This window comes from Camelus bactrianus, chromosome 26 (genome assembly GCF_048773025.1).
Source record: "Camelus bactrianus isolate YW-2024 breed Bactrian camel chromosome 26, ASM4877302v1, whole genome shotgun sequence".
In the NCBI taxonomy this organism is placed as follows: domain Eukaryota; kingdom Metazoa; phylum Chordata; class Mammalia; order Artiodactyla; family Camelidae; genus Camelus; species Camelus bactrianus.
In genome coordinates, this window is record NC_133564.1 from 34,566,170 (window position 1) to 34,593,881 (window position 27,712).

Below are 27,712 nucleotides of genomic sequence, written 5' to 3' on the forward strand. Positions count from 1 at the left end.
AGTATTTCTCATTTTTCTGTCTTTGCCCTTTAATTTTGTATGCCATTTCAAGGTTCTATCCTATTTGGGGCCTTATTTTTTTTAATTAAACAGTATCTGTTGGTTAAGAAAAGAAAAGCAAAGAAACAATGCACATGATACCTAAATTTAGAAAATATCTATTGTGTTTTCTGTCTCGGCAATGGAGTGATATAGAAACTCGTTAAAACCTTCATTACATAAGTTCCTTAAAATGCTGATTAAGAAATAAAACCTTCCTTCCTCATGTTTCAAGCTGCACAGCTAATTGCCAAGAAAGTGAGGGGAAATACTCAGAATCCCAGACAAACAAGAAAGGGATTCTGGGCAGTAAGCGAGCCTTAGAAGCGCTTGGGGGGGCGTTTGGCTCCTGAGCTGGGTTTCAAATGCCCTGACAGGAGGGCAGGAGTTGAACCCCAAGCCTCTCACAATGGGAGTTGAGTGGCTGATCTTATGTAAGGCCAAGCAGATCCCGAGAAGCCTGGTTTACTAAAGGGTGAACTAAGAAAAAAAATTCCTCAAGGCAAGAAAGTAAGGAAAGTCAATTTTGTTGGGAGAGGGGAAAAATAACAAATCCAAAGTAGGGATATAATTTAAAGCTGTTCTGGCATGAGAGTGACCACAAACTCCTCGCAGAAAAACCCAGCTACTCCTGGAATGAGAAGTTGTGTTTTGAATGAATCAGTGAACAGCCATTCCGAAAAAGGCCTCCAGAGTCTTGTGGATCAAGATACTGGACCTCAAACACCTCTCTTCCAAGGTCTCATTCAAATAACCAGAAAGGTTTTAAAGGAAAGAAGCCATAATCATAGTTCTATTTATTGACATTACTATATGCTAGGAATTCATAGGTGACTATGGAGTCACCTCTTGTATGGACCTCACTTTCTGTTTGGGGAGACAAACTGACATAGTTGGGGAGCTTGGTGGAGGGAGTTGTTAGTCTGTTGCAATTAGCTAGGAAAGGAGATTAAGAAATCAGTGAAGAGTGGGTGAACTTTTTAGCTGAGGAGAGTCTTGTTCAGTTGGCTTTTAATTGCAGGCTCGATGAGTTTTCACTGGAGGGAACAGATCTTATGGAGAATGGACTTAGCTCAGGCCTCTTTAGAATGGACAAGTGAACCTGGACAAAGACAGTCAAATCTGTGCAGACATTGAAGTTCACTTGAATGAGCTCCATCCCTGAGCCAAAAATAGGACAAATATGCAGCACTCCTTGAGGACAGAGGAGTGGTTTTTAAGGTTCTCCAAGAATGAATCCCAGGGAACTGTGATGGCCAGTTGTCAAACTGTGACTTTGTTCTTTGGACGGTGTACCCACCAAGTGTATTGGACTTTTATAGGTTTCCATTTCTCTTTAATTCATGTCAGGTGATGAGGTCTTGGGCACAAGCATTTGACACCTTGTCGTGGTGACTTTGGGTACCTGCCTAGAAGCGCTGGCACAGCTGAGGATGCATCATACGTCTTGCCGCCCTTCCCGTTCCCTGGCTCCGTGATCACGGCAGAGTGGTTCCTTGTTGACCTGTCCGTCTCCTCTGTGACATCATAACCCATGAAAAGACTGGAGCGTATTAACTTGGCTTTGTTAAAGTCAAAGGAACAGATCTAATATGGAGTCAGATTTGTTCTTTCCTACTTCAGTAGTGCCATGGAGAAGGCACTTTGGGCAGCTTTTTATAGGGTCCTGGAGGCTTTCTCTCTCAGCCTCTGGGCGCCTCTATTACAAACTCTTCATAGATATCTGGCTTGCTGGAAATCACTCCAACTCTTTTGCCCTGAAAATATGTTCTGTTTATAACTCATCCCTACACCTTGGAAAACAACTCAATAAAAACTCAGTGGGTTTTCCACCAACCAAGGGCAGGAGTGAGGGATAGCATGTTATAATTTTATAAAATAATAATAATAATAATAATAATAATAATAATAATAATAATAATAATAATAATAATAATAATAATAATAAAGGAATACTTAAAACAGCACTGGGCACATAGGAGAGAGTCAATAAATGCTTCCTGGCTTAAATCAAAAGTGATGGTTCAGTGATTCCATGGCTGCTGTATTTGCTGTTCTAGTTACTCCTTTGCTCCATTACAATTTCTTTTACTGAAAAAGAAATACATGCATGTGGTTAAAAAAATTCAGAGCACAAAAATACACAAGTGAAAGAAGTTTTCCCTCATCCCCTGTTCTTCCAGCCCTCCCTGGAGATGCCACTGTTTACTATCCTTTGTGTGCTTTTCCAGATATGCTATGCACATTCCCACCTATGTATGTAAATTCCTTTAAAGTTTTAGTTATATTTAACTTAAAGTGATGTAAATACTGAAGTGGCTTCTTCCCCGGTAATAGAAAAGAACAAATCTGTCTCCATATTAGATTTATTCCTTTTATTTTACCCTCTGCTCTGCCTCCTAGGCTTCATCTTCCTTGTATAAAAATGTTGCCTAGAGCCTGAACTATACAGGAGAACCTATTCTGAAGGCTCTGCCCTTTAAGGATATTTAACACTTTTTCATTCATAAAAAGATTACAAGTTGCAGAATAGAAAATAACGTTTGTTTTGCTGGAGGTTTACAGAGATTTGACCCAGGCAGATAGCTGCAAGAACAAAGGATTCTAAAAACAAAGAATTCCTACACCAAGAAGTTTGCTACAACCAAGCACGTAGGAAAGGAACCTGAATTCTGACTTGGGGATTTTTTTTTCCAGGACATTAGTTTGCCATCTAGGTCTACAGAAACTTGCTATTCCATGCCCCAACACCTGGCCTCCGAACTTATTGGCCTGTCCTAAACTGAGGAGAATGAATTTGGACTCGGTAACACTCCTATCTACCTAGCAAGCTGGGCACTGGAACTGAGGACAGCTCTCCCACACCCAGGGAACTGCTGTGAGCCCTTGATGGTTCCACTAGGGTGGGGTGTGGTTTACCCAGGAGGGATAGGGTCTATGCACCAACACTCAGGCAGTCTGCTCTGTCTGGGGCTCTGATCTACCTACCGCTCCCCACCAGCCCAACAACTGGGACAGTGGAGCCAAGGCAGAGATCGTGCCTGCGTGTTTCCCAGCCTGTAAAAGGGGAATATGTACTCTTCCCAAGGTAGTTCTGAGCGACAACACCTTCGGGTGCTTGGTTCCCAGAGCAACAGGAAACCCAGCTCTGCGTGGGGGCAACGGGTGTGATCCCCGTAGGGGTTCTGCAGAGGCCTTGGCTGGAGGGCTGGACCAGGGAGGTAAAACTTGAGCTGCGGGCCTTGAAGTGTTAGAGAAGGGTACAGAGGCAGGACTGCCTCCTCCTTTGTGGTGCCCCCAGAGGTAAAGCTTTTTCTCCCCATCTCCGCTACTCCCCTCCCCTCTCCAGATCCCTCCCTTCTCTCTGCACCTCCTGTCCATCTGTCTCACTCCGCTTTTCCCCTCCTCCCCTCCTTCTCCCATCTTCTCCCTCCATTGATTCCCCAGCTTTTCTCGCAGAACCAAGAGGATCCCTGGCCCTCCTGCGCATGCGCAGTCAGTGCCCGCTGGACCGCCGGGTTGGAAGCCCCAGCTCCAAGCCGGTGATCAGCCCCAAAGGTTTTTCAACTCTCTCTCCCTGTAGGCTTTGGCTCCTTCCAGAAGCCTGGGCCTCTGGCTGTGGAAGTGCAAGTTGGGGTCTCCCGGGAAAGGGGTCAGGCAGCTGAGGGAGAGCGGTCCACGTGTCACAGCACACGAGGGCGCAAGTCAGCGTGTGTTCAGCTGAATCCCTTGGACCAGGCCCGTCTGACCACGCCACCTGCCCCGGCGTCCCGGCCACAGCTGCCCAGGGCCAGGTGTGCACCTGCCGCCACTCACCCCAGCCGGGCTCCCCTCAGTCCGCGGCTGGCGTCCCCTTCCCCTCTCCCACTCACGAGTCCTCTTCTCCCAGGCTTCCTCTCCTCGGCCGCCGGCCTGTCCCTGCCCCTGGGAGGGCTGTGTCCCGGGCCGGCAGGGTCTGTGGACCTGGACGGGAGCGAGCAGCTGGGGCTGGGTCTGGCCTCTGAGCGGGGCTGCAGCCCGCGTCCACACACCGCCGCTTTCCCTTTCCCGCTCCCTGAGGACAAGCTCAGCAGCGTGGGTGCTGCTCCCCGGGCTGAGAGTCTCCAGCTGTAAAGTCCAGCTTCTCCTGGTGGAGTCAGAAAAAGGGAGCGCCAGTGCTGAGCGAGCTTCCTTCTCCTCCCTCAGTGTTTCTGCCCCAGGTAAGTACCTTGAACACTTTCAGTTGTTATGATGGCGGTGCTTGTTGATGTCACGTGTTTTTATAGTGAGAGGGATTACAGTGTTGAAAGCAGGGCTTTGTTCAGTTAGAAATGAACTTAAGGCATGAGGCTGCGACATCCTCCTTCCTTCCCTCTCCCAGAGTGAAACATGTGACCGCTGACTTTAGGAATACAGTTACAGTTCCTAAGTAGTCCAGCCCAGCTAGTATGTGTTAACAGGAACAGCACCACCAGAGGCGTTGAAGACCTAGGGACATTGTAGGCCTAAAGAGCTCCTGGCACAGTTTGGTTTGTTTTGGTTTTTTCTTTTTCTTAAATTGTGGGGCAGACTAGTTGTATAGAGTGAAAAATAATTGTCAAGAAATATTTTTTCATATAACAGCTTTATTGTGATATTCTTCACACACTGTGAAGTCCATCCATTTAAATGGTACAATTCAGCAGCGTTTAGCATATTCACAGTGTTGCAACCATTATTATTCCAGAACGTTTTCATCACTTCAGAAAGAACAGTGGAAATGAATGACCTAACTACCCCTCCCCAGTGGTGGTTCTAAAGAAGTTTCTTGGCTGTTTCTGACCCTAAATTAACTTGTTACATTCCATGAAATATCTGGTTGGTATTCTAATCAGAATTGCATTGAATCTGTCTATCAAAACAGGAAGAATTAATGTCTTTATGGCTTAAACTTCTACGCATGAATAAATCTGGGACCCTATATTTTCATCTGTCCAGAGTCTGGCCCATGGGAAGTCCTCACTAATTGTTGGGCTTGTGAATGATGAGATTCTATACATCGTTAGTTGCAACTGTTGCCTTTCACAGGAGAGAAAAGTAACCTCAGTGAAGCCAAGTAACTCTCTGATGGTGAGAAAGATTTCAGTCAGTGCTGGAGTGATCCAGTGGACTTGGTGCTTGCAACCAGAATTCTCCACCACCTACAGCTAAGGGGATAAGAGTGTTCTTTTATTTTATCTTAATGGCGTTGATTTTATTTATACTTATTTTTTAAAATTATTTTTATTGATGTGTAGTCAATTTACAATGTTAGTTTCAGGTGTACAACAGAGATTCAGTTATAAACATATGCATATGTATATACATATGTTTTAGATTGTTTTTAGTACAACTCATTACAAGAAATTGAATATAGTTCCCTGTGCTATATAGTAGGTCCTTGTCATTTATTTTATATTTATTAATGTGTATCTGTTAATCCCCCCTTTCCTGCCTGCTAAACACAGTTTGCTTTCTATGTCCATGAATCCATTTCTGGCAGCACCGTTTTTCCTAGTAATATATGCTGGTTGGCTGCTTTCAGTTTCAGTAATTCCATCTTATCTGTGGGCGTTTTTCTTCTGGTGGGCCTCTATGTGTTTTGCACACGTGGTAATAGAGATCTGTATTTGGGAGAACTCCAGGCCTAGTGTCGTCCCTGGTATGGAGCGCCCACTGAGCTGATGCTTGAACTGGGAAAAAAGCATATTAAATGTTGGAACTTCCACTATGGTTGAGACTTCCAGGTTTCTATAATCTGTTTAGCCCACCTTAATATTGGCTGCACCCATACTGGGTAATTTGGTGGAACTTCATGTTATGGTGTTGTAGATACAGGGACTTGTATGCTTCTTCTCTTTCCTTTTTCTAACACATATTCTACTGGGCCTACCAGATCCTCCCCCAGAAGTGCCGAGGGAAGGTTTGGTGCTATGCTGAGGCAATATCTGTTCATAAGGCCCTTTCCTCATCTCTTCTGAGCCTCCATTTCCTTCTCTGCACAATGAGGGTTTAGACTAGATAAGTCCTTTTCAGTTTCTTTTTAAGCCATGTTTCCTTTGAGAAACAGAAAATGCAAATCTCTCCTCCCATCCCAACACTTTAGATTTTGATAAGTCCTCCAAGGAGTGACATAGCTCTTTGTGGAAAATTGATGTGATTGTGATTCCAGGTGTCATAGAAAAGACTCTTCAGTGATTTATTGCAAGGAGAAAGCAGGAAAGGGTCAGTATGTCACACTTTCTAGTGTGAGCACTGGAGTAGGGGCTTGGGTTTAAATACGGTGACTGACGTGGCCTCTCTCTAATCTTGCACAATGTGATAAACCTCTCTCCCTCAGTTTCCTAATGTGTCAAGTTGGGGTGATAATATTTTAAGTCTTTTGTGAAACATTATACACATAAACCATTTGTGTCTCGGTAGAAACAAGACCTGCTAAGGAGTCAGGGATTTCTTCAGGAAAAAAAAAAAATCTTGTCCATAGCAATCTGTCTGTGTGTATTTTGAAGTTTCTGGGAAGTGAGGATTGAGTCTAAAGTCCATCATGGGACAGGTGGCCCATGGGTCTGTGTGCCTCAGATTGCCCCCTCCTCCCCAGTCCTCTTCCTCTCAGTCCAGGATGAAGTTCCCTAGTATATTTACACAGAGGCCTTGAGGAAATGGCTTTTCATTTTATTGTTTCACCAAGAAAGGCTGCCATCATGATCTCTGTGGTCAGTTTTTGGTGACCTGAAGGCTATGCAATTGGGGTTTTCTATTTAATAAAAAGAAAAAAAATTACGAATACAAAATTAGACCTAGGGTGGTGACAGGGGCTGTTGGATGTGGGGAACATTAGCTTTGTTAGTTTCAGGTGCAGTGTCCTCTGGCCACGAGGACCCATCCTCGTGCTCTTAAGTTGGAGGGACAAGTGGGTTCAGTGGGAAATTTAACTGAGTGTATCTCATGAGCTGGGCATTGTTCTATTTGTACTGTGTGTTCCTTATTTGAGACAGTGAGCTCATTTAACCTCAATAGCCTCTTTAAAAAATTAGACTTTTTATTTTAAGATGTAATGTAGATTCCCATGAAGTCATAAGAGATTATATGGAGAGGGCCTATGGTCTTTTGCCCAATTTTCCTTAATGGTTCCACCTTGCAAAGTTGGGATACAATTCATTACTGACTCACTAACCCTTTGAGGTTTGTGTTATTGCTCTCATTTCTATTCATGATTAACCTGGGTCTTAGAGAAGCACACAGGCATGCCCAGGTCACCCACATGGTTAATGTAGAGTCGGGTGGAATGTGGGCTTGGAATTTCCAGGCAGTACCATTATGATGGTCTGTGGCAGGCAGCAGCATTCACTTTGCTTGTTTATTCATTCATTCAACAAAGTTGTTTTGACTAACCTCAGTGGGTCAGATGCTTTCATAGGGTTATCTGATTCTTCAGCAGTACTGATAATCAGGTAATATTTTCTTTTTTAATCTGAGAAAATTAGCTCTGCGAAGTTATAAACCCCCCAAAGGAAATATAGCTCATAAAGGAGGGATAGTAAATTTGTACAGTTCCCGTTTTTTATGCAGGTGGTACCCTAGGCATTTTACATTTTACATATCCATAATCCAGATATATTCTTGTAAGGCAAGGATTATTTTTTTAATTGAAGTATACTCAAGTTTACAATGTTGTGTCAATTGCAAGGTGTTTTTTGAATTTTGAATTAAAAAATCCTTTTTGAGGAGAGTAATTAGATTTATTTATTTGTTTCATTTTTTAAAATGAGGTACTGGGGATTGAACCCAGGACCTTGTACTTGCTAAGCACGTGCTCACCACTGAACTGTACCCTTCTACCAAAGGCAAGTTTTCTTATCCATTATTCTGCAGCTTAGGAGTTCAAATAAATTGGAGTTGAAATCCAGATGTTTTGATCCCACTGTGGTTCTTTTGTTTATAGTCTGCTGAAGCGGGTTCGGGAAAGCAGTTCCTTTGTTCATTTCTTTATTCAGCAGTTTTGAGGACTGACTATGCATAAGGGTCTGGCTAGGTGCTTGGTACAGTAAACAATAAATGATCCTTCTCTGCAGGGCCTGGAAGCCTAGACCAAAAGCTACATAATGTGATCTGAGCTACGGTAGCCATGTGCAGACTCTGAGGACAAACTGTACCCCCGTCTTTACTTGGACTTCCCTTGCCTTCTGGCTGGTACACACCAGGTCACTGCAACCCAGAGGGGCCTTCAGCCCGCAGCACAGTATGTACCTCGATCTCCTCTCCCCTCTCTGCAGGGCCTGCAACATGAGCATCCCTGACTACGTTCAGAGTGCTGAGGACTACAAGACTCTCCCCATGGTGGTCCAAGCCGTTGGGATCATCTCAGAGGAGAATTTCTTTTGCATTTATAAGCAAATCTCCTTGGTGAGCTGGATCATCCCCTGCGGCTACCAGTGGGCACTCTGTATCTACTATAGGCACCACTATGCGCCCGAGAATGGGTGGAGCGAACTCCAGACCAACCACAAGGTCGTGGGCCTTGTCACCATTGCGGACTGCCTCTTGGCCAAGGCCTTCGATAAGCTCCACGTGCAGAGGAGCTGTATGGCACCACGCTTAATGACTCTCAGCTCTTTGTCTTTGTGCTGCATGGGGAGGTAGCCGAGCAGACATGCACCTACGTGGCGTTCAATCTACAAGGACTGCAGTGTGGTGAAGAGGATCGAGGCCTTCACTGAGTCACTCTTCATCTTGCTCAAGTCTAAGTGGCTGGATGGGGCCCCCGACAATTCTGGGGACAAGATCCCGCTCCTCTGCATCCTGTTTGAGAAGGAGGACTTCATGGGACCGGACACAGACTGAAGGTAATTAACCTGGTTGCCCGTCCGCCCTGGTTCTGTGCCAGGTTGCTTCCCTACATCCAGAAAGGGATCAGCAAGGAAGAGGGCTGTCTAGTAGCCAAGGGTGGAGGGAGGTGCAGCCCGCCCGTTTACAGACATTTAAAAGTGAATCCGCCTTTGTTTAAGAGAGATCATTTTAGGGTTAGTGTGGACACTGCCTCCCACTTTTCAGACAGGATCCCTGGTGGGACCCTTGGAGTTGCTGTCCAATAGATTAGCCACAGCCACTGATGCTAGGAGCTCTGGGGAGGAGGCTGGTCTGAGCTGAGAGGTGCTGTAGGTCAAATGCACATCAGATGCTGAGACTTGTCTAGGAAAAAGAATGTAAACTATCTTGTTACTTTCTATATTGATTACATGTCAAAATGATAGTATTTTACATACAGTAGAATAAGTAAGATCTGTTCTTAAAATCAGTTTCTAGTATTTGTTTTTGTTTGTTTGTTTAGTTCTTTGTTTACTTTTTAAATGTGGCAACTGGGAAACTTTCTTTACATGGATTTCATTTCATTACTGATGGGCAGCCTGTCCTGGGATAGTCTCATCCCTTTGCTTATAGATGAGATGCTGAATACCAAGATGCAGAATGAGGCTCCGGTTGAGGTGGGTGAGGAGCCGGTGTCTCCTGACTCCTAGGTGCAGCACCTGCACGGCTCAGGCCCTCTCTTCATGCCTGACAGTCACCATGCCAGGTTAAGACATCAGAAACACCACCAGGGACTTCCGAAAGAACTCCTTATGCAGGAAAAGGCTTGTCACGGAGTTTGGGACAGACCAGGGAAAGGTTCATATTCACTTTGTCCCTGTGATTATGTCAAAGGCCTCACTTTGCCTCGAAAGTGCAGACGAGCTCTTCTGGGCTGCCTACTCCCCACCTTCTGCTGTGTTTCCCCGTGTGTCCATCATGCTGTCCCTCGGGCAGGAGAGGTTGAGTTGCCTTTGCAGAGAGGTGGTCCCCCTTTGCTGCAGAAAGTGAGGGAATATGTGTCTCCCCGGCCTATGGCCTTGGGCCTTGAGTCTGGTGAGCGCTCATGGCGGTCTCACAGGTGACGGTCGGAGCTCCTAGAACGTGCAGCTGGGTCCGCTGTGGAGGCGGTGATCTGTGATTCTTGAACTTACCTAAGATCAGATCCTAATTTCTGGTTGTTGGTCAGTTGGAGGAGAAGGTGCCAGAGAATTGATAAAAAGAAAGTCCAGACCAGCCCTGTGAGTGAGAGGCACAGGGGACCCGAGTCCCACCTGCGTGTGTTGCCTGGCGAACTCTGGATGAATTTTCAGTTCCTCCCCATACATTCTTCTATGGCTTAAGGAAGGGGCAAGTAATGTCGTGGCCATGATCTGTACTTGTCCTCACAGGGCCCTGTGATCTACATGTCCGCACTTCCCTTGTGCTCCTTGGAGATGAGGTGTCAGGTTTAGGAGCCTAGGCACTGCTGAAGGCACAGCTGCCAGCACCGGGCTTCTCCCAGACTGGCTCCGTTCACCTCACCTATCACCTCCTGCTGAGCCCCCAGGCGTTAGTCCAGGTAGGTGCATTGGTGCAACGTAAGCAGGGACCAACTTCTCCCCCTGGACAGACTGCTGCGTGAGCAGTGGAAGCCTGGAGCCCTGCCCCAGCCCCGTGGCCAGTGCCTCCTCTATTGTCATAGGAGGCACTGGTGACATTTTTGCTCAGCAACTGTTTGGCTCTGAGTCTGTAGACCCACCAGAGAATGCCAGCTTGTTTTTGCCTTTTCAAGTCTGTCCTTGGGATTTCGCAGAGTAGTTGGATGTGTGCTTAGCCCATAGTGTTTGACACTGTCACCATTGTTTACCCAGAACCTCATGTACCAGGCATGGTTCTCGGCATCAAAATACAGCAGCGCATTAAACCTCCCTCCTGGTGTGTCTGTCTGTTTTGGTACAAAAAGCACCCAGCCAGCATCTGAACGTCAGTGAGATAACGCAGCCAGTGAGCTCGGGTCAAGCACGTTCTTCTCCAGTCACTTTTACTCCATTGTTCCTTTTACTATTCTACAGTCATTAATTTATAAAACAATACTTTGGTGCAGGAGCAGAGCCTAATCCTCTCCTGCTACTCTTGGTGGGAGTGAGTAAAACTGTCCAGCCTGAAATGTGACCATAATTTGTAGCTCAAAAGCTATCTAGACGCATGTAGGTGGAGTTTTGGTTTGGGGCTCTGACCACGTTGGTGTCCCCCGGCAGCACTGCTCCACACAGGCCCCTGCCTTCCCTGGAGCAGGAGGTGAGGATGGGTCTCACTGTCCCTGCATCCCTGGCCTCACACGCTCACGTAAATTCTTGTACAGGCTGTCAAATTCATTTTTGTTCCTGTGTGTTTCTAATTTTCTCTTGTTCCTCTTTTCCTTTTTCTTTTTCCCTTTTTCTCTTGTACTGGCCTTTGAGTATGTTGTTGCGTCTGAAAAGGTGGGCTGTGCACACTGTGCATTGGAAATAGCTGGATCGCCCTACGTGCTGTCTCCATCGCTTTAAAAGGCAAAAACTTAACAGCTGCCTTGATCCATGTATTATCCTAGTCATCTTTTTATTTTCTAATTTTTGGAATGTTTGCTTTGTTAGCACATCACCCACTGGTGTTTGATACCTGTTAAAATCCTTGCTTTGAGGAACCTGTTTGGACCTCCTTATATTTGGTGACAAATGCGCCCTTATTAAATTTGTTTGATTGTTTTGAAGAAGTGAGATGCGAATTCATTTAGGCGGCTGCTGAGGGATTATTTTCATGGAGTATTTAAACTTGTAAAGTCAAAGTCTGCAGCATCTTGCTCAATTCCTGCTTTTCCACAAACGTGCTCGGCACGCGGTTCCTGGCTGTCGCTCTGTGACGTGCGTGATGGTGCTGCCTGGCCGGAGGTCACTGGTGAGGAAGTGGCCGGCTCGTGGGTGAGCAGCTGTTGGAGGAAGCAGTCACCATTTTTTTTTTTTGCATTCAACTTCCCAGTGCCATTTACTTTACTTTGCCTTCATAAAGGGGCAGAAGCGGGTCTAAAATCCATGTCACTCTTTTGTTCCCTTTACGAGACTGTTTTTTCTGAGTATCAGGACAACATGGCCTTCTCCTAAGTAGCTGGCTCACCTGGATCTGGTGGACACAGGGACCGCTAAATGGGACGGTGGCTTCCTCTCTGCTTCAGCCAGTGGGCATGCAGAGCCAGGTCTGTGGTTTGGCTCAGCAGCCATGCAGTCCTCCCTGCACAGGACTTTACTTTTAACACATGTTGTCAGTAAGTAGCTGACTCTGTGTCTGTTGCAGCTGACGTCCACCACTGACGGCCATGTCGTTAGTTTGCCAAGTGAGTCTCCAACACCTAAGTCAGCCGTGTAGGAAGAAGCTTTGACCGACCTAGGACCTTGGATTCTCACCCCCACTCTGGTTCATCTCACCTGGGGGAAGTGTTTGGCCACCAACATCATGCTGGCCATGAGGCCTTGTTTCTCCTTTCATGCTCTGGTCCAAATGTGGACACTTCATCCTTCACTGACTTGGTCTCGCTTGAGACAGGCCAGGCTTTCTGAAAGAGTTCATCACATTCTCGGGGGGAACAGAACAGATGTAAGTGTCACAAGTAGAAGGAGTCTAGGCTGTCCGGGTTGGCAAATGCAGGCTTGGATCTGTGATGGCTGGGCTGTGCCCTGGACACAGGCCTTTCCTGTGGCTCCTGAGAGCCCAGGGTTCGGAGTGAGAACAGCCTTGCCTGGGTTCCTCCATCCTCATCTGCTCACTGGCAAGTGTGTCTGCTAATTAGGAGCTTCCACAGACCTCGGGCCCTTCAAAGTTCAGACCACGGGAGAACCTTGAGTCCCTTCTCCAGGGCCTCCTTTGTGAGAATCCAGTGCCTACTGAGGTGACCCGTGCCAGGAGATGCCTCCCCATCCAGGGAGCACCCTTCGGAAGATTGTGACTCACTGCACCATGCTATGAGCTTGTGGGGTTCCCAGGGAGCACCCTTCGGAAGATTGTGACTCACTGCCCCATGCTATGAGCTTGTGGGGTTCCAGCCGTGGTCCCTGCAGAACCAGACTTGAGATGGGCTTAGCGATGGAAATGACAAGACAGATTCCAGGGCAGGGCTAGGGGGAGGGAACAGGGGAAATTTAATATGACCTCAAACACATAGGTGGGTGCTGGGGCTGTTACTAATATGGGAAGCCTGGGAGGTACCTCCAGAAATCGAATTCCAGAGTAAATGGTGGACATGAGGCATTCTTAAGATGCCATTTGTCATCCAAGTTAGGACTTCAAAGACGCACTCTGGTCTATGAGCCTGGGGCTCAGGTGAAGGTGCCGGACTAGAGATACACGTTGGGAGTCGTCATTCTTAGCTGGTGTTCACAGCCGTGTAGGTGGATGAGCTCATCTCGAGAGGTGCAGACTGAGGCTGAGGGGGGGCAGGGCTGTGCCTCGGTTGGAGTAAAGCCCAGACAATGCAGTTTCGGTGTGTCAGCGGCAGCGTTTGCGATTTTCAGAGCAATACCATTTATCCTTAAGGGGCGGGGGATGGGGAGGACCACCCAGGAAGAAATCTGAAGGGAAGGTTGTAGCCACGTGTGCGCATCTTGGGACGATGCAGAGGCTGCAGGGTCCAAGGTCCGGGAGGGGAGTCTCCTCAGAAGCTAGAGTTGGAGTGGGGAGTAAGTAGTCACACCCATCTGTGAGGGAGAGAGGGAGGCCTAGGAAGTCCCCACCCTACTGGACTCACTTTCCTATGAACAGAAGGCAATCAGACAGAGGATCTGAGGTGAGAAGGGATGGGCGCTGGGTGAGGAGCCAACCTGGAGAATGGTGCTTGGACAGTTCTGGAATAGTCTCCCTGCAAAATAGAGTTAAAAATTCTCAGACTCTTAAGAACATTGATGGTGACTGGGGAGGAGACAGTTGTTTTTTTGGCCTCCTAAGGGTAAGTCACGTATCCGGGGACACACAGAAGAATCAGGCAATCTGTTCCGGGCGCTTGACCCTTACCGGGGGAAACAGAGCAAGTTTGAAGGGGGAGGAGGGCAGCGGAGGGAAACTAGCCAGGCCCCATGTCAGGTACCAGTCGGCCGCCCTACTTGCGTGTTGCATTCACATCCATGCCTCCCAGGTGGGTGGTGGCAGCCCCCTTTTGCAGATTGGGAAGCCTTCTCAGAGGGGTTAAGGAATTGGTCTGTTTTGTGGCTAGTAAATGCTGTAGCAAGATTCAAGCAGGGCCTTGTCAGATTTCAAGGGCATGTTTTCTCTACTAATTCCGGTACCTCCCTGTTGTACGTGGAATGGTGAAGTGGGTCAGTTTTGGAGCCTTTCAGAAAAAGTGCAACTTATGTGCCTCAGGACTGTTTCACAAATCTCAGTGTTCTTTGATGGTTCGGAAGCACCGCAGTGCTTTTCGCCCCACAGAGGTAAGGTCTTACTCCTTTGACGATGACGTGGTTGCAAATGACGTACAGGTGCAAAACCAGACTTAGCAGCTTCTGAAGGGAAACTCTCTAGTTTTCCCTTGATAGACTTTCTTCCGTGGGATGTAACTGTGCTGCAGCGTAGGCCTGAGCTTTCTGTATGGAGTGAGGGTTTCATATATAAAGTTAGCATAAAACGGTCAGATGAAGAAAATCGACGTTGACAATTTATTTTTGGGTTTCATTAGACAAGATATACTATCAGTTCATGGCCCTTATAGTGAATGAAATTGAGTACAGAACATTGAATTTCTTCCTTTCTATTTAGAGTTCTCTTACAGCATAAGGCTGCCTGCTTTGGAACATCAGCTCCACCACCAGGGCGCCTGTCTTTGTGTTGGTGTGATTGCATTTACACAGTGCATGTAATCTGGGCTTCCTCAGCCCCAAACACTCCAGTGCAGAATCACGGGCTGTAGCCATCTCTTAGTCACGCAAATATTTCTAAAATTATATGATGCTAGAAAAGAAAAAAGAGAGAGAGAGAGATTGCCTTTATCAAAGTTCCTTTCAATTCTAATTGCAAACTGTTGTTGAGCAGCTCTGGTTTCCTTTGGATATGAATATATACATTTCTTTGCATGTAACCTGGGTTTTGGACTAGAACACCAAGCTCTTGCTGTCCACAAGCCACAAAAATAGTAACCATATTGCATACGTGTGAAATATTTTATTCTTTTTGTCTGAGAAAGAAACCTTGAATTTGGGACTTGGGCTTTGATTTTTGTTTTTTGCTTCTCCCACCCCTCTTGTAATCTCTCACTCCTTCACACGTGGCCCCCAAGAGGTCGTGGTCTCAAAGGAGCAGGCAAACACCCAGTTGGTCTCCATGCAGTGCTGATGTAGAGAGAGCCCAGTGAAGACCTAAAGGACATTATCAGAGAGGACTTCCTGGAAGAAATGTGCTCTACATTCAGTTGTGAGGACATAGTAAGTGTCAGCCAGGAGAAGGCATCAAGAGGATGGCTCACGTGGCAGGAGCAGCCCGGGCAGAGGCCTGGAGGCTTGTGGGGTGGAAGCTCGTCGAGTGTGCCTTGTATGGTCCAGGGTGGAGGGTGCCCTGCTGGGGAGGACACTGGAGATGGCCTTGGGTGGAGGGCTTTGGATGAGTTTGGGTTTTACTAGAACTGACACAGGAGGCAGTGAAGGGTGTCAGCAGGAAGTGACCCTCAGAAAAGGTACTTCTGGTTTTGCTTCTGATATTCTACAGAAAGAAGGGTCACGATGGGCGAGAGCAGGTATGTCTGTCCCTTTGAGTCCCACCCCGTCATCATTTATTCATAACACGAGAACTTCTGAGTGGCCAGGGGAGAGAGAGTGGACCCACATTAGTAAGCAAAATGTATTTGCTTCTTGGGAGCTTAGCAGTGTCAGAAGTTGACTTAGCCTAGAATGTTCTAGGAACAGAGGAACAAAGTGCGGAGGTTGGGGGAGGGAAGGCTTCCTTGAGAAACAGTCAAAATGAGCCTGGAGGCAAGTGGGAAGTAGCAGCAGGTCAGGGGGCCCCTGAGGTCACTGGGGACCTGGGAACTGTGGGGAGGCTGGGTGAGCAGTGTCGGGGGTGGGGCTAGAACTCCACCAGGGAGCCTCTGAAGGGTTTGAAGTGGGGGTGATGTAATCAAATTTGTGCTTTGGGAAGGCTGCCCTTGCTCTGAGTGTGTGTGTGTGTGTGTGTGTGTGTGTGTGTGTGTAGCAGGGAAGAGGAGGAGTGTGCCACCAGCTGGGGGGGGGTCATTAGAAGACCATTCACAGGCTGGGAGGTGACCCGTGGGAGAGGGGCGTCGGGGCTGCTTGGGGACGGCAGGGGCAGTGTGGATGACGGATTTTCTTATGGGGAGGTCTTGTTAGTGGGGCCGCCCTAGTGGCGCCTGTTGGCTGGAAGAAAACAGATGGAGGCCGCCAGGTGGACTTTCCTCTTCTCTCCTTCCCTGCCTTGTGTGATGATCTTAGCTCAGCCAACATTTGGAACAGAAGAGCTAAGTTCCAGCGTATCCCAGGACTTTGTTGAGCTCGTTCGCGTGAGATCTGATAGGATTTAGGTTTGTGTTCAGATCTGCAAGTACACTTCGGTAGAAATATCCCATCTTTTGGATTTCCATAGGGGTTTTATTCTTGATAAAAATTGCGTTCTTGGTGAGAGGAAATTTAATACAGCTGTTATCTTTCTCAAAAAAATCATATCTTTTAAGAACATTAATATTCAAAAGAATAGGAATATATAACAATGATAAAGTAAGGCTTTGGTGTAGTTTCTTTGGTTTCTGAGTTAATGTGGACTTACAGCCTTTGCATTACTTAATAGCACAACCTTGTCAGTATTTAAAGAGCTGTTAGGGAGCGCCCCAGGCCCCACCTCTCAAAGCATCATTAAAGTTTGCTCTGAAATAGTGAGGTCATAAAGGTCTTGTTTGCAGAAACCAAACAGTTGGTTTATAATATGCAGCATAGCTCCCTTTATAAAATAATAATAGGATCAACATTAAGAATGTGGAAGATAATTGATTTTTTTGAAATCTGAAACATAAACTTTCTTGGGTTAATGTTGCAACTGGAAATTTTGAAATGAAAAATCCTACTGTAATATAATCTACATGGAATACATATGGGCCTTTCACCATTCAAAAGTAACTGCGCAGTGGTTTCTGAAGTCAGGAGCATTCCAGCTCAGATACTGACATTGATGGTTGCTGGTTTTCAATGGAAGAGCCTAAATTTGCCTTCTTAGCCGTTTTTTTTTGTTGTTGTTGTTGTTTTGGTTTTTTTGTTTGTTTGTTTGTTTTATTTTTTTTTTGTAGTGAAAGGGTTGAGTAATGCTTTGCCAGCGTGATTTTGGGGAAATTTAGGGTTAGATGTCTTGTACCAGCAGTGAGATATTTCCATGCATTTTATTTTCCGGACATCACCAGGGCACATGTGGGGTTTGTGCTTGCAGGCAGGGATGCTGCAGTACTCCCTGATCCATCACCGTTATGTCCTGGAGCTGCTCCGGTCAGTGAATGATTTTCTGTGGCTTGGAGGTAAGGTGGTCTGATGCAGATGATCAGATGTGTAGTTAAAGTGCTCTTACTTGACATAAAAGAAACCAAGAAACATGGCTCTAACAATACAGGATGAGGGAGGAGAACTGGCTGAGCTACTTGCAGTGGGGCGTCTTCTCAGGTGACTCCCTCCCCTTGATTCCTGCCAATATCCGCCCCAGCCCTGCACGGTAATGCTGCCAAAGCAAGCATGCACTTTGCTCAGAAACTCAGTGAATTTCCTTGTGCCTCCATTGGTTGGCTTTTTTTTTAAGCACATCTTGCCCTTTGTTTAATTCCATCCCTGCTAGTCACCTCTTACACTCATTCTTCTGGACCTCGTCCATACATAGCTGCTGAATGGATGAACAGAATGTAGTATCTCCATGTAGTGGAACATTATTCAGACGTAAGAGTGAATAAAAAAGAAAAAAAAATAAAGGGGAAGATGAAAAAGTCCACCTGTTCTGGGAAGTCCACCCTGACTGCTCAACCTGCCCTTTTCCCTTTGAAACCCAATACCTTATGCTCCACTCTACTCTTTTTGATAGTACTTACCACCTTCTAATAAACTTTAACGTTTTCAAAAAAAAAAAAAAAAAAAAACAGAGAGAGATGCTGATACCACTTCAACATCTATGAGCCTTGATAACAGCATGTTAAGTGAAAGGAACCAGACACAATCGGCCACATATTGTTGATTTCAGTGATCTGAAATGCGCAGAATAGGCAAATGCAGAGGCAGAGAGCAGGTGATGGTTGGAAGGGGCTGGGTGGAGGGGGGATCGGGTGTGACTACTAGTGGACAGGGGGTTTCTTTTGGGATGATGGAGTGTTCTGGAGATAGATGGTGGTGAGGGCTGCACAGCCGTGAGTGTGCAGAAGACTGCTTAGCACTGTCTCTGGGAGTGCCTGTGGTTGGGGCGGCTTTATTTTGGCCTCATCCTGCAATGTGAAGAGTCATCTTCTGCTGTCGCCTTTCTACTCCTGTGAGTGGTGAGGCTCAGACACTTTGCAGAGTCATGTTTAGTTTTTCCTCTTTGCTAAGTGTAGACAAAAAAGGTTTAAGCCTGAGAAATTGCTCCATCTGCAGAAATGACTTTCAGTTTTGCATGGTATAAAAAACTTGAGAGCTTTTTAATCGTTGAGGACAGTCTGTGGGGGGAAATAACCCGTGAAGCCTGGGTGACACTGGGAAGAGCTGCACTTCCATCCCTGACATGGGTGGGGACTTCACCCCCGTTCAGGCAGTGAAGGGCCCAGAACCATGAGCGGAGTTGACACTCGTGAATATTTACGTGTATCCGCTGCTTCATCTTGGATATTAATTTCAAGCTGAGTCAGTTTGTGGCGGCAGCCTCATCCTACATCAGGAATTTATAGTATCTGCTCTTTGAGGTGAAGACCAGACAGACTTGATTATTTAACAGTCTCTCTTGAATTGATATCTCAGATTCCTTTGTCAAAAGGAAAACAGCAGAAATACAGAAGTCCTTTAATGCCGATGTGACCTGGAAGGGGTTTAGTCTAAGTGCATCGGTGGCCTTATCTGCGGGTGGGGAAGATGATAACAGTGCTTCCCTCAGAGGGGCTGGGGAGGGGGGAGTGAGAAGCACAAATGTAGGACTTACACGTGATGCTCATGAATGACCGAATTTAGTGCTCTCAGCCTGGTGAGGCCTCAGGGGCAGAGATGTCAGAACAGAGCAGTCCTAGCCAGAACTCGATCCGTGTTGGCAGCTGTTATGATCACTATCACCACTGTTGGTTTTCAGGTAGTTTTAAGACTTGGTAATATGAATTCTTGAGTAATGTTAAAAGACTAGACATCTCAGATCCAGTTTACATAGCTCTCAAGATTTCCTCTGAGAAATGGATGTTTTTTTCCCCATCTTAAAACTGAGTTGTGTTTCTAAAAAAATTCTGTATTCCTCCATCATTTTGCTTTAATTCTCCATTTCTTAAAAAAATTTTTTAAATGAAGTTACTGGGGACTGAACTGAGGGCCTCATGCATGCTAAGCACATACTCTCCCAAATGAGGTATAATCTCCCCCCTGTTTTTTTTAAACTTTACTTTCTTAATATTCAGAGTTTAGAGGTCTCTAATTCTTTTTCTGGAGACTTGTCCATGAACCTGTAAATCTATAATTAATGGACAAAACTTGGTGTATTAAAAAAATCAATAGAATATTCTGCAATCCATCCAAAAGGAAATGTTCATTGACTTAAAATGTTTCTCCTTTATGGTGATTTCTACTTTTTGGTCTAGCTTAATTTATTAACAGCCATCCTCATCATCATAATGACCAAACTCGCTCTGAGTGGACACCTACCTAAGGCTAAAATGCTTTCCTCATGTTTTATTTCATAGCAGGTGTTTGAGCGTAGGTATCAGTGTCTCCCTTTTTGCAGCTGAGGGATTTTCAGATGGAGCAGCTTGTCCCAAATCATACGCAGCTGGTGGTGGCTACCTCTGTTCTGGAACCCTGGCTGCACAGGATGCATTTTTAATTGCTCCTCTAATCAGCCTCCCATTGAGTGGTTTCCCGAACACCTTTAAGTCCATAAATGGCCGATTTTAGTGATCTCAGCCTGATGAGGGCTTTAAAGGAGAGACACCAGTGAGAATGTGAGACAGAGTGGCATAAATTAAAATTGCCCATTTTCAGAAATGTTTTATTCTCAGGTAATGACTTAAAAATGTAGTATTTTTTTTATTTTAGTGCTCTGTAAGCATTAAAACAAAACATTTAAAATAATTATTGTGCAAAAGAGAAGGGGGCTTTGAAAGTCCAACCATTGCTTATGATGTTACATGTTTTTCTCTAGTGGCCCTTATTGACAGATATACTTACAAAGACTGAATTGGTTTTATGTAGTCTTAGTATTGAAGAAAAGATTGTCAGTGAATATTGTAACTAAAGTCTTTACTCTTTTCTTTCCTGATGATGAATATGTAATTTGTTTTCATGACTTAAGTACATTTCCTCATTTGTGAAATTTGAGTAATATGGTTTAAGTTGTCTGACTGTGAGAGTTAGACGCCTTGTACACAAAGCACCCAAGAGGTGCTTAATAAAAATATGCTGTCACAACGCCAGATAGTTTAGAAGGATCAACTCTGAATAGTAAAGAAGGTGTCTTATTTCTGATGCATATTGAATATGTTTATATATGATATATATGAATATGGTTTAAAGTAACAAGGATTCTTTTTTTGTGTGTGCACTATGAAGTTTTAATGAAATCTGTATCATTCTAATGAGACAGGGACTAGTTAAATTGCCTTAAGCAGACGACCTTGAAGATTATTTACTCAGAATATGTATTGTTACATCTCAGAATTCATGTTGCCGTGTAACCATCCCCTCAGACATTTAAATTCTTCTGATTCTGAACAGATCGATTGAATTTAGAAAAATCCACATTCATCATTTTCAGGGAGTAAGCTTCTCACTTTTGTGATTAAAGAAAATTTTGATTTTTTTTCCTGCACTCTTAACAGGTTTAAAATATCAAAACATTGATTTGATGTGTCACTTTTTAATAGAGAGAATAAAGCTCATGCTGTTTTACTATGTAAATAAATGTTTTTGTATTTCAACAAACATATGATTTCTGGCTCTTTGAGAAGTATTTTGCAAGATACTTAGATTATCTGCTTTTGGATAAATACAGACGTGACTTTTATGAATATAGGCCTAGTACAGATCTGTTGGTTTTTGCTACAGTTCAAGACATGAGGCCTAGGGGAACTTTGCTCCGGATTGACAGGAGGACAGATCCCAGGTCTCAGTCTCCCCTCCTGTAAAATGAAGTGGCTGGACTGTATTCTTCCCCCTTCTAAGATGAGTTTCCATGAGCCTATGTCTTTTGTTTATATTCAGGACTATTAGCAATATCAGATTAAATACTGAATACCCCTCCCTTCCCCTGAAGCAAAGTGCAGTATGTGGTACACGAGCTTTTAGTTACCTGATTCTCGTTTCTCATCCTACAGGCAATTTTTGTGTTGCATGTTTCCCGGCAACCTGGAAGGTCTTTTTAGCCATAGGTGGCAGTGTTGCACCTTCTTACAGTCTTAATTTTCCTGTTTTTAAAAGAAGGCTTAAACAACGTGATTTTATTTTGATTTCTTTGCTTAATGCTTCAGAATACCACAATGTCCATTGTGTCTGTCTGCCTGGAAAAATTATTCTGCTTATATCTTAGTTTTATTCTGTAATCTCGCTGTGAACTTTTCAGACTTGCTGTGCAAACAATGGCAAAATCGGACTTTTCTTCCAGTGTTAGAAACCAGTGAGCGTGAATTTTATAAAACAGCTCTAAGCGGCCTCTGGAACACCTTAAAGGTGAAAAGTGTATTGAGTTCCCTGAGTATTGACCCCGCCGCTGTGTGCTTATTGGTGGGAGATGATTTGGTACATATAAAAAGGGGTGTAGTGTTTTGGCTTGGGTTTGTCTGCACGTGCTGCCACTGAGCCACGTGAGCCTGAGTCAGTTCGTTCTGAGTCTTTCCCTAGTCTGTGAGATGGGGACGCTCCTATCTGCTTTGTAGAATTGTGAGAATTAGAAGTTGTGTAAAGTGTTTACCACAGTGGGTATGTCAAGAGGGCTCTTAAACTTTTGCTGCTGTTTTGTGTGAAGCCATCATTTGACGGTCTTTGGCCACTACTAAGAAGCAGGAAAATTAGAAAAGCTGGTTTTATGATGAAAGATATTTGAGGAGGTTCCATAGTTCCTATACCCATAATTTAGCATCAGCAGAGTCAGAACTGTTACACAGTGGCCCTGAAACAATGTTAAGCCACAGAATTTTTTGTTACTTCATATATGTTGGGGCCTAAGGGGATCCAATACTTATACACATGTTGTCTCCAGAAGCAAACTGAGAGATGACACAAAAGAGTAGGCAGGCGTTAAATGTCTTCTTTGTTACTGATGAAGCCATGTTCTCCATGAACTTCAGGGCTGTGGGTAAATGAGTGTCATGATACTGTGTCCCAGAAGTAGAGACTTACCCTGTCCCAGGTATCTCTGTGCCACAGCGAGCCTTCCCTTGAGAGGATCTGCCCCATCATGCACAGGGATGTCCTGCCATGGAGCTGAGCATCCCGGGTGCTTCCCAAGGGTGGCCAGCCCTGGAGGGAAAGGAAGGGTTTCACATGCCCTGCTTGTCTCCCTGGAATCACACCTCACTCTGTTAGTGTGAGGAGGACTAGCCATTGGCCAGGGGTCAGGGGTATGAAGGGAGAAGCACTCTCCATGGCCCAGAGGAGTGGGGAGGAGGCATCCTCTCCTTCAGTTTAAACAGGTGGTGGGATGGAACAGAAGGGTGCACCCCAAGAGTTTATAAAAGGAGAAATAAGGATTTTCTTTGGGACTTAGACGAGCCAGGAAACACAGAAGATGATTAGAAGGGAGATTTGTAAACCCCTGTAATATTAAGTTGACATTTGTTGAGCACCAAAAATGTGCTACATTCTTTTCTGAGAGTTTTACAGAAATGTATCCTTCAATCTTCTCAACAAGCGAGTAAGGAAGGTTTGATTTTTATCCCAGCTTTACAGTGTGGAAATTGAGGCACACAGAGGGTAAGTTGGCCAAGGTCACAGAAATAGTAAGTGGCAGAGCTGGTATTTAAACCCTGGCTGTCTGGTTTTGAGGCTCACAGAGACGGGCTTTGGATGTTTAGATGTATCTGCATGCCTTGATCTCTGTACGTCTGTGCATCCATTAGCCCAGAAAGGACAGGGAAAGGAGAGTCACGCAGGTGCTCACAGTCGTGCCTCGGCCACTGTCCACGAAGAGTGCACCGTGATTAGCTTTGTTTTCCAGGCAGTAGATCTGTTGGTATAACAGAAATTTAGTCCATTGAGTTAATCTAGAAACCTTTCCTGCTCTACTTCTGTCCATGCTTGCCATGTGACTGCCTGCCTGTGATTGGGCCGTTGAGGAGAAAATGTACTCATGTTTGAACTCTGATATTTCAGTCTGGTTCATAGTTTCACGTCTTCTGTTACATTAATAATTTAAGTTTCTGGTTTTCTTGCATAAGTGTCTCATGCGTTTGGTTAATGTGAAATCAGTCCATGGGAGCCCAGGGGTGCTGACTGCATAATTTTTGAGCACATTGTGGCACTTCTACCTGTGCAGACCTGACTGGATGATGTCCAACTTCTGCACTTTTTTACCCCAATATCAGGGTCCTATCCCATCCCCGGATGTGAGGCTGGAAGCTTTCTGAGAAGGCCAGTCAGAGGCCAAGTCCACCAATCAGAAAATGATGAACTACCTCAAAGTGGGTTTAATAGAAGTAAAGGGCTTCCAGGTAGTCCGATGGGCTGTTCAAGTCCCTTTGGTGAGAAGCTGTCCACTGTCTGTGGTTGAGCTGCTTCTTTGCTGTTGAAAAGTCTGGAGTAGATGAAGGGACTTTAAAAAGCAGAAAGGAGTGATTTCAGGTGGTACATCCACACCGGGGAGAAGTGATGGATGACCGCCTGTGTGAGGCATAGAGTCCTACAAACTTCATAAAACAGCTTCAAATGATCTTCCATCTGAGTGCACTTCATATGGGGTCCAGTTCATCAGTGGTCGCCCTGAGAGGGCAAATATTGATGATGGCAGAAAGGACACAGAGGCATCAAAAAGTTCTCAGTCATGTTCCCTGTTTAAAGGATGTGGCACAGTGTAATATATTTGAGCTGGTTTTTCACTGAACAATTTTTGTGTTTTCTGGGACTCCCCAGTGCCCCAAGGTTCCATGCAGCTGGGTGTCCCCTCAGTGCAGCTCCGTCAGCGGTTGCCCTGGGCAGACGCGGTGTCACGGGGAGCAGGACGGTCAGCGTCCCCGGCTTCTCCGAGCTCCGTCTCCTCATCCCAGTGCCGGGTTTCTCATCCGTGTCTACTTAGTAGGGTTGCTGAGAACCACACGTGATGGTTATCAGGTGTGATTGGTGGTGGTCTCTGTGATTGGCATATGGTCAATATTTGATAGAAACACTTGTTTTTTTATTCCAATTGTGGCTCCTAGATTGCAGTGGTTTTTAGTCTGCATTTTTTAATATCTTTACTCATTTTTAAATATGCACTTATTTTTATTTATTTTTTTGGAGGTACTGGGGACTGAAGCCAGGATATTTTGCATGTTAAGCAGGTGGCCTACAACTGAGTAACACCCACCCTCCTTGTCTGCACTTAAAAATAAATATTGTAATACACAAAAGAGCTCTTAAACACCATCATGGGACATAGTCTCTGTATAGGCATTTGAACACGTATACTATATCAAGAAGAATAAATGTTGGGACAAACCTTTCTGAATCTGTTAATGTGCTTAAAAACGATCATAGCTAGTGATAAACACGAGACTTGGATCCAGTACTTCTTAGGGTCTGTTTTGTCATCATGGGAAATTACATTCTACAGAGAAGTCTAATTGGGTCTCTTTGATAATTGGATGGTTTAGCAGATGATCAAGGCTTTCAAAAGCTGACAGTTTTGTATGTTAAACTAACTACAAATTTATCTTCTAGAAATTGGAAATCCTAAGCTTGTTAAGTGCCCAGTAATCCAGGGGGAATATGTCTGTGTGTGTGAACGATTGTGTGTGTGATTTCAAGAATGTAGAAAGAAGTTCCATATAGACTTCTGATATGTTTCTCCTCTAGTTTAAGCTGTAGGCATATATTTACACAAATAAATTGATATTCTTTTGTCATTTGGCATATTGGTGGGAATAAGTCATTCTCATACTTGTTTCAGAAGGGTTGGGGAGCATGAGCTTAGAAAACGGGAGAAGAAAGAGGCAGGGAGGCACTTCACACTCTGTGCAGGATATGAGAAACAGTAGCTTTTCTCTTCTCTTTTCTCCTAAAGCAAACTGGCACTGAATCGTAAGATACGATTATTCAGAATTGCTTTTCTAATCAGATACAAGTGCCTCAGATTTTTCAAGGCAACATGAGTGATGAAATGTGTTTTAACATTTATCTTTAAAAGTAGTTTTATTTTTCAAGGAAAAGGCTATAGCCTGTTTTTTCTTCCAGCGGCAAAAGAAATTCTCATTGATCTATGTACATGATCTATGTGCTTAGTTTCTTTGCGGTTTTTTGGTTTTAAGTGTTTGTTTCATTGTGGTGTGAATGAATGTTTAAAATTTTTGGATTTTCATCTTTAGAACATGCTGATTTATCAGAACTGTTAAAAACTTGATTGTTCTTTGGTCGTTGTTTGGTGGAGCACCGTATTGATTTCTGCTGTGTGTTAAAGAGGGAAATTCTTCCTCTAGCCTGCATATCATTAAGTGAATGGCTTGCAGTGTGCCTTTAAAATTCATTGAATGCATTGAGCATGTTTGTCCAGTGAATTTTAAATTGACTCATAGTATTACTTTGCTTTTTTTCTGTGGCTTTTGCTCCTCTCCACAAGAATTTGAATTCCCTGTTGCATTTTGTATACGTGTTCTTAACAGGGGAAGATATTTTGAATTTTTTACAGAGGTGGGTTTTCCTATCCCCTCTGAATGCCTTCTGTAATTGATACAACAAAAATCTGTTATTGCAGTGCTAAATAATTTCATAAACTATTTTTTGGTTTAATCAGAAACAATGAGAAAGAGTGATAATAAAAAATACGAAAACCTTCCTTCCTTTGAAGAATATAAATCAGGTGGTTAGGCTGACGCATGCTTTGTGCCTGACACACTTACTCTCATGTCATTGTGTATCATGATTCGGAGATGGAGATACTTCAGGTTTATAGATTTTTGTTTTAACATTTGTGCTGAATTCTTTCTTCAGGCTGATGTTTCCTGTTGGGTTTGTGGAATGTGTAAAAGAAGGGAAACAAATGCTTTTTTTTGTTTTCAGGAGGCCTGAGTTGCTGATGAGAAAACAGTTGAGGGTGGGCTGAGGAACAGAGTGACACTCCCTCTCCTCCCGGCTGAAATTGATGAACAATAAAATCAATTAAGTGTATTGGTATTTGACCAATTGAAGTTAGCGAGCTCAAACTGGCTAGTTATGCCCAATGGAAAGTATTGAATTCACTGGCAGAGTTAGGTGCTTTACCAAGTAGAAGCAGCTTAGAGCAATCAGAAAAATCAGTAATATGATGAGCTATAAAAAGTATATAATATCCTTTATTTCTGAAACTTTTCTAAGTTAAGTTGTGTAGAGCTAAAATTAAGTTTCAAGCACCAGGAGTTATGAGTGTGGGTGGTTCTGTGGGATCGTTATTCAGGGATGTGCATAGACCCTTCTAGAGTGGCTGAAGCTGGCAGGAAAAGACCCAAAACCAGGATTTGTCATCCCAGGGTATTCTCCATAATGGTTCCATGTGGGAGCCCTTGATTGGGTTTACAAATTGTAGCAGACCCAGGCCGCCTGTCAACTTTAAGAAAAACTATGCTTAGTAACTGCTTTGCAAGCAAGCGCCTGTGCATCCTCACTCCTGTCTCCTTGCCTTAAAAAGCAGAGACAATGCTTTGCTTGCATAGTTGAGGTTTTAGATAGCACTCTGCTCATTGCAAAGCAAGGACCCAGGCCCTCAGCTATAAAAGCTGGGCTTGTGTGCTGTTAGATAGTCTGTTATCCCCAAAACAAGGACCTGGCTGGTCTGGTGGTCTGCTTTGTAATTCACATATCTAAAGAATGTATTTTGTTCCCCTCACCCCATGACTTCCCTAAAGATACACTAAGACTTTGTACTCATGGTGGATTCTATAATCTCTGTCTCATCCACTTTCCCCAAGTTCCTGCTTACTATCACACAACTGTTAATGACTATTTCCTTTGATTATACACAATAAATATGGGAGCATTTGATAGGCTCGTGGAGTTGGCTCCCTACTCCCTTTCGATTGCTGGACTTTTTCCAGTCTTGAATAATCATTCCGTGTCTGTAAGATTTCTGCCAGCCAGAACCCACAGTTCCAGGTGAGAAGGATGCAGGTTTATCTCTCCTACCCGAGGGAGAGAGAGTAGAGAATTGAGATCTGCTCCCTTGTGGTCCCTTCCTGCCCCAGGGCAACCCCAGTTCACCTGCAGCCTTCTGGCCTCTGCTCACAAGGCCTCTGTCCCAGGACTGACTGCAGCCTTTTCTTCCCTGGTCAACATTTCCTGTGCCTTTCAGAAGTTGGTCTCTTCTCTGCAATTGAACCCTGGCAGATGTGATGGTGGTCGGTGTGCTGGTGGGCAGTCACTTGGGGCTCCCAGGAACCATGCTGATTCTCCTTAGTCTCTCATTTGGGGTTACAGAACTGTCGTGCACCGGAGGAAGCCCATTCACGTGAGGTCAGCACAGCATTGCATCACTTTCA

The 27,712-nt window shown here is 44.8% G+C and overlaps 1 long non-coding RNA gene across 1 annotated transcript in view; it reads left to right on the forward strand.

The window, feature by feature from the left end:
- Positions 1 to 3,240: 3,240 nt before the first annotated feature.
- Positions 3,241 to 27,712, forward strand: part of LOC141575128 (uncharacterized) — a 30,435-nt gene continuing 5,963 nt past the window's right edge. The window contains exons 1-2 of the long non-coding RNA XR_012502483.1: positions 3,241 to 4,238; positions 8,109 to 8,879. This is a non-coding gene — a long non-coding RNA (uncharacterized LOC141575128). The remainder of the gene's footprint in view (positions 4,239 to 8,108; positions 8,880 to 27,712) is intronic.